The sequence below is a fragment of the Mya arenaria genome, chromosome 15 (genome assembly GCF_026914265.1).
Source record: "Mya arenaria isolate MELC-2E11 chromosome 15, ASM2691426v1".
In the NCBI taxonomy this organism is placed as follows: Eukaryota; Metazoa; Mollusca; class Bivalvia; order Myida; family Myidae; genus Mya; species Mya arenaria.
This window is the reverse complement of record NC_069136.1, coordinates 52,778,482-52,784,968: the sequence shown is the minus strand read 5'-3', so window position 1 is coordinate 52,784,968 and position 6,487 is coordinate 52,778,482.

Below are 6,487 nucleotides of genomic sequence, written 5' to 3'. Positions count from 1 at the left end.
ATTTTCATTGACACTGCTTAACCATTGGTGTAAATGTACGTCTGTTATACCTGTTGTACCTTGTTTGGAAATAGAAATGAAGTTTGTTTTATTTATTTGTTAAACATTACCCCTTACATAATAATCAAAGCGCTGAACGCACTGGAGGTTTTCACCGCGATGAAAAACAAGTTATCATACGTTTCTATGAAAGTCCGAGATTCGATTAATACGATTTCCGTATATGCTTTCCGCATCAGCATTACGCATATTTATTTCAAAATGGAACCCTTATTCCATGTGTCCGAAAAGAAACAAAGAAAGTCGTATTTCTAGTTAGTAATGTCAGCAGATTGTATTTCAATAGCCGTACTTGTTGCTACAATTGCAGCTATAAATACTGGATATGTAATATAAATAGGCTTTATTAAAACAAAGGCAGGTGATATTTCCGTATGCTTTGTTTTACGATCATGATGTGACCATGTTTGTTTTTACGTAGGCGGACAATGTTGCATATGGAATACCGTGTTATGCGGTCATGCATTTTAATTCCAGGCAAAGAAAATGGATATGTATATTGAATTGAATTGTGTGGACCGATTCTTAAGATTTTCGTATAAAAGGAAAGCTCTTGAAACTATTTTTTGGCAAAGGAAATCAAATGTTCAAACTTTGGGCGTGCAAAGAAAGACCGACATAATTTTTACGGTTCTCCTTCCACTGACTGATATATTAGTTACGATGTTACCATATACACAAAAAACAATTATATTTATACATGCCAGCTCTGATAGAATAAAAAGGTCGTAACATATTGCGCGCAAAGTTATTCGATTTTAGTAAAAAGCTACGTGGCGTACCTGATCGATATAAGAACGCTGTAGCGTTTGTAAACATAATTTAAACAAATGTTTGCTCGTATGCTCGTCTATTTCTACATTCTTATACAAAAGGTTCTACTTCGCACTACTTTACGCTGCGTAGTAAAACTGTTGCCGGCAAAGAGTGTGGAATGCAAAGAAAATTATACGATTGACGAAAGTACATCTTCTTTATTTGCACTTCAAGGCAGCGAATACAAAATCTATATGGTTTGAAAAGGTTTTTAACTTTGCTAAGCCAAATTGATTTAACATTATCAATGTCAAACATAGCATCTTCTTTGACCGAATGAATAACTCTATAATCACCATTGTTTCAGTTTGAATCAGCATTTCAAAATACTCATCAAATAGCTGTTAAGCTACGCTCGGTTTACATTCATACTTTTTTAAATTTTGACAACAAACAGTCAAATACCTTTAAACCTTTACCATTCAAAGTTTGAGTATTAAAGTTAAAATTAACAATGTATGCCAATGTTGCACCTAAATAGTCATAAACGTTAACAATTTCGACATCTTCATTTGCATGAACCTATTTCTCATTATATTTGGTACGACCTCTGCTAAAATTTTGTTTAAGCAATGGTATAACAATATTTGTATACACGATCTAGCGACATTTGTAAATATTCAGAGGTTTCTCAAAGAACAGCTATATCACCGGCAAACAACAATAAAATATACATATTTTGTAAGTCTAACCCACAATCAGTTCTATTTTGTAAATAAAATTCTTCGACAGTGAGGAAATAATTTCTACGTGACAGTCCTCATCTTTCCTGGTGCGGCACTTTGACTCTTAGAATAAAGGCAATTGCATTGTGCTTAAAACCGAAACGCCACGTCGTGACCGGGGTATTGCAGGGCCGCTATCTTACCGGAAAAATACGTCGGACAGAAACGTAGTCTTTTGTAATTTCTTCTGTTCAATCTGTGGAAGAAAAAACAATAAGACTAGTGAATGCCACCGCAAAACACCTACGGCACCAAAGACTACGATAGGAATTCAGCGACTGGCATTCACTAATGATATATATATAACTGTTCAAATAAATTTAAATATTTAGAAATTTTGCGCAGTGGCTGTAACAAAAAACAAAACAAATGCAGTTGTGCAATTGATGCTGCAAATCACCATTACAAGATTCATTTAACAATTCTAGTGATAATTAGTGTAATTTAAACTCAAATACGTCGTTATTAGCTGCTGGTATGCAATGTTCTCCTTGTTCGCATGTTAGTGATAGTAATGTGGAAAATTCAATTTCATTAATAGACTGGATTGCATGTCAGTGTCAGTTTGAACATTCAACATTTAATGCCAAACCTAGATGAGATAAAGGATACTTGCTTATGTCTGTTGAAATAGATGAGTTAGGACTATTTTAGACCTTTTTATCCCGACGGAATTAGTGATGAAGAATGATTTATAAATAATAAATACAGGAACTATACTGTGATTCGTCGCGATAGATTTAGTATTGTGGATTGAAATTATGTTTCCTAAAACACTCGCTTCTAATCGACCTTGCGTATCTGCCTCCAGACTTAACTTGGATCATGGCCATTTACCATTGTAACAAGTTTTGTGTTCACATCAACCAGCCACAACATTTTGTTATACATGGATTTACATGAAAAATGTTATTACGGATACGGCGGTTTTAGCAATTCCCTCATTTTCATTTTTTATTGTCAAAAGGTTGCCTCGTTACAATTTTATAACTTTATTTGCTATACTTGGTGCGATAGGCTCGATTTTGTGAACGCTGTGGTGTCAATTAATGAATAGGAATGATAACACTTTGAATGAGCATGCAGATTGTACCTTTGCCAACAGTAATCTCTAGCCAGTTATGCATGTTGTAGAGGATCAGAGTTTTTTTGTTAAGAACTTTTACATTTTACACGACATGTGGAATTGTATTTTCAAATTATTCCTTTTTACCCGTGTAAAAAGAAAAAAATAAGAGATCATACTCTTCGTTTACGTCAACTTTGAACAACGCATTGGCACTATCGCGGAAGCCGCGTTGAGCATGTTCAATGCATTACAATCTGTTCTAGCTCTAATGAATGCCCGTTGTGATTAGCGCTCGAAATAAACGGTCGAAGAAAGGGCTTTCCTCAACAATGATTTGAGCCAGAGTTATGAAACTTGCTGTACACGTGAGAATTTATCCGGCAACAGGTGTACAATTATCATTTGAATAACTAGAATGTTTTTAAATGGTCAAGGTAAAGTCTATGCCCAAAGACTCCACCGACAATGGTGACAACGCCACAAGGCTATCACAATACCTCGAATATTTCGTTCGAAAAGATGAGCTAATAAAAGCAATGCCTTACTTCATGAAAAGTGGATGAATCCCTTTCAAATACCAATTCCCATTTAAAATAGTAACCCGTCTTCAAAGCTTTGAGTGTCCGCGTCCGACTTCGGGCGCTTTCATCAAGCCGTTTTTCAAGACTATAAATCGCAAAATTGACAATTATTAAAAATTATATTGTATTTGATGTTTTAATTTTAATATAGTATTTTATAGTTTAATCTTAATCATGATATACTTGCATGCAATGTACTTGTTTGTGTATGCATCATGCTTTAGGTTTGGGGAATCATATTTCAGGTTTTGGGATATGTTTACAGCATATATCGATAACTAAAAAACATCTAAACTATTATTTTTAACGCCAACAAAAATCAATAAGTCGATTGTAACCGAATATTAAACTATTGCCTCTTCGCCGTGGCACAGGAGCAGTTATAACTTATGCATTTATTACATATAGATAACATTATAAAATGTATTACAGTTGTGTTTGGTCGAGAAATCTCCCGTGAGAGATTTTGTTGTGAGTCGAACATGTTCAGTCGGGTGCAATTAAAAAGCGTTTTACTTGGTATTGATTCTAAAAACAAGTGCTTAAAGTCCCTGTTGAGACTGTACACACAATGGGTACACGCTATTTGGGTTATTAGGGACACGGGTACCAAAGTTAATACACGAGCTGTCTATCATATTTCATTAAACAAAATTGTTACACAAATTATCAACAAATTGCGTAATATATTTCAATTATCTGTTGTACCCGTTGGCCATTTTTTGTATGCAATACGTCACAAACCGAGAGCTCTTCGTTTATTTCCGTCAAAAGCAAAAAGAGACTACCCGATAGTTTACGAACGTATCGGTTGTTTCCGCCATTTCAGATCGAAGCGGAAGGGTATATTGATACATTGAAGGGTGCACCAGGAAATTATATAATAGTTTTAGTATATATAGTGGCGTGTTCAAATATTCTTTACTATTCTCCGGTAGTCAGCTCAACAACCAACAAGGTAAGAAAACATTTTATGCCTTTCTTAAGTTATAGCGACTTATGGCTGGTTGCTGTTGTTCGAGCGTTTTAATAATTTATGTATTTAAATTTTACGATTTACATAAAATCATATTTGATCTCATTGAAAAATGAATGCAATGATGTTAGATTTTATTATCATATAAATAGAATCATTTAAAACTTCGAAACCGTGGCAGAATTAAGCTTTCCGGAAGGAAATATTTTACTTCTGCAAATTTGGTGAATTAAAATTAAAATTGCGACATTGCAAAACATTCAATTGCGTTTTAATCTGATCTTTACTTAACTCATCTTACTTTCAGCAACCATGAAGATCTCCGCTATTGCCGTTATTGCCCTTATGGGAGTTTTGGGAGCCGCTCTGGCCGATTACGGATACGGAAGCGATTTCGGAAGCAGCTACGGAAGCAGCTACGGAGGTGGCCACGGAGGTAGCCTCGGCGGTGCCGGTTACGGTTACTCGTACATGCCCTACTACGGCGGCGCTGGCGGTGCTGGTGGTGCCGGCGATGGTGGCATTTGTAAGTTCATTTTTACACTTTCCAAATTATTTGTTTTCCATTTTCGGCTGGAAGTTATTGTGCAGTTACTGCAACTAGAACCGTTATTGTTTACCTGTGATACAGGAGTTATGAATATTCAACATATTGTAAATTAACATTGGCACTTCTATTGTGCAAAATGCAAGTCAAACAATTTAATGAGTAAATGGTCTGATTTTACGCATAAATAATGATTGTTTTATTTTATCCAAAAATCGCTTCTTTTAAAATATTTCGATCAGATATTACAGGAAATTAGTTTTCCCTTCTTTTCTTATGTAATGAATTACCGCCTTTAGTTCCAGGCACATCATTTATGGCGATACGACGCCACTTTTTTCATTGAAGAACACATATGAACATATAAATAAAATTTAAAATTAACAAAACAATTTTTATTTCTCCATTATAGTGATGCTGATTGGTCTTCTCTTCGTCGTCGTCCTGTTGTTCAGCAACAACAGCTTCTTCAACAGCACCTCGGGCTCAACTGTGACCCCCATCACCATCGTCCAGGGTTAAATGGTGAGTGACTGAACTTTAATGCAAATATACCACGGATTTGTATTGAAAGCCATTTTGCATGTTATTTTAGTTCAATGAGCTCTTAAATAGTAATGCTCTGACGTGCTTTAGCTTTTTATTACAACATTTGTACAAAATAACTAGATTTAAACATTTAAATATTTTCTTTCTTTTTTCATTTCAGATCTTAAACCGACCACAGCTATCCATTATCATGTATGCATTTGTCCCATCCATTATTTTAATGTATTTCCATGTTGTTTAATGTTGACTGATCATCTTGTGTACCCAACATATGTGCTGATCTCCATCCATTGTTTTCAAAATAAAATCATCAGAATGAAGTTTGCATTTGTTGTTCATGTATATAATACCTTAAATGAATGAAATACAATTATTGAAAACTGGACCAAATCCTAGTATGGATCTCGAAAGCGAACTGTTTTGCTGGATAAAACAAATAAGTAGAACCTTACAGCTCACGGCTATGAAACGCACTTCGCCGGAAATAAATGCCATCAATAATACAAGAAATGAATGTAAGAACTCATTTTTAGGAATCGACACAATGTAAAAGTATGCATTCAAATTTTCAAAAGTCGATTTAAATGGGTTTTTTTAGCTACGAACAATTTACAGAATAGTGGTTTATCAAACCCACCAAGAGTTACTCAGAGCAGTTATGACCTAAAAAAGAACTACTAAGAGCAATTAAGAGCTTCTTCAGGCTACTAAGGGCTACTTATAACTACTTAGAGCTACTGAGAACTACTGAGAACTACTAAGACCTGCTAAGAGCTACTAAGAACTATTACTAGAGTTACTATGACCTACTAATATTAACTTAGAGCTACTGAGAACTATCAAGAACTACATAAAAACACTCAGAACTACTAAAAACCAGGAAGAGCTACTTAGAAATTCGTAGAGCTACTAATGATGACAAAGAGCTGCTAAGAACTACGAAGGACGACTAAAATAATTACTTCGAGTATCGTTAACGTGCTTTGAAATGTTGTTATGTAATGAAATAAATGATTATGACAAAAGTTATAACTTAGAGAGAAAGTTCATTCTCAAGTTGGTCTATGTATTTGCGTATTTATAGAAATATTTTATGAAAGGTTGACAAACAAACCAACCACGCGTTTTTTGCACATTTCGCACATCGCCGCGATTTTTACTATA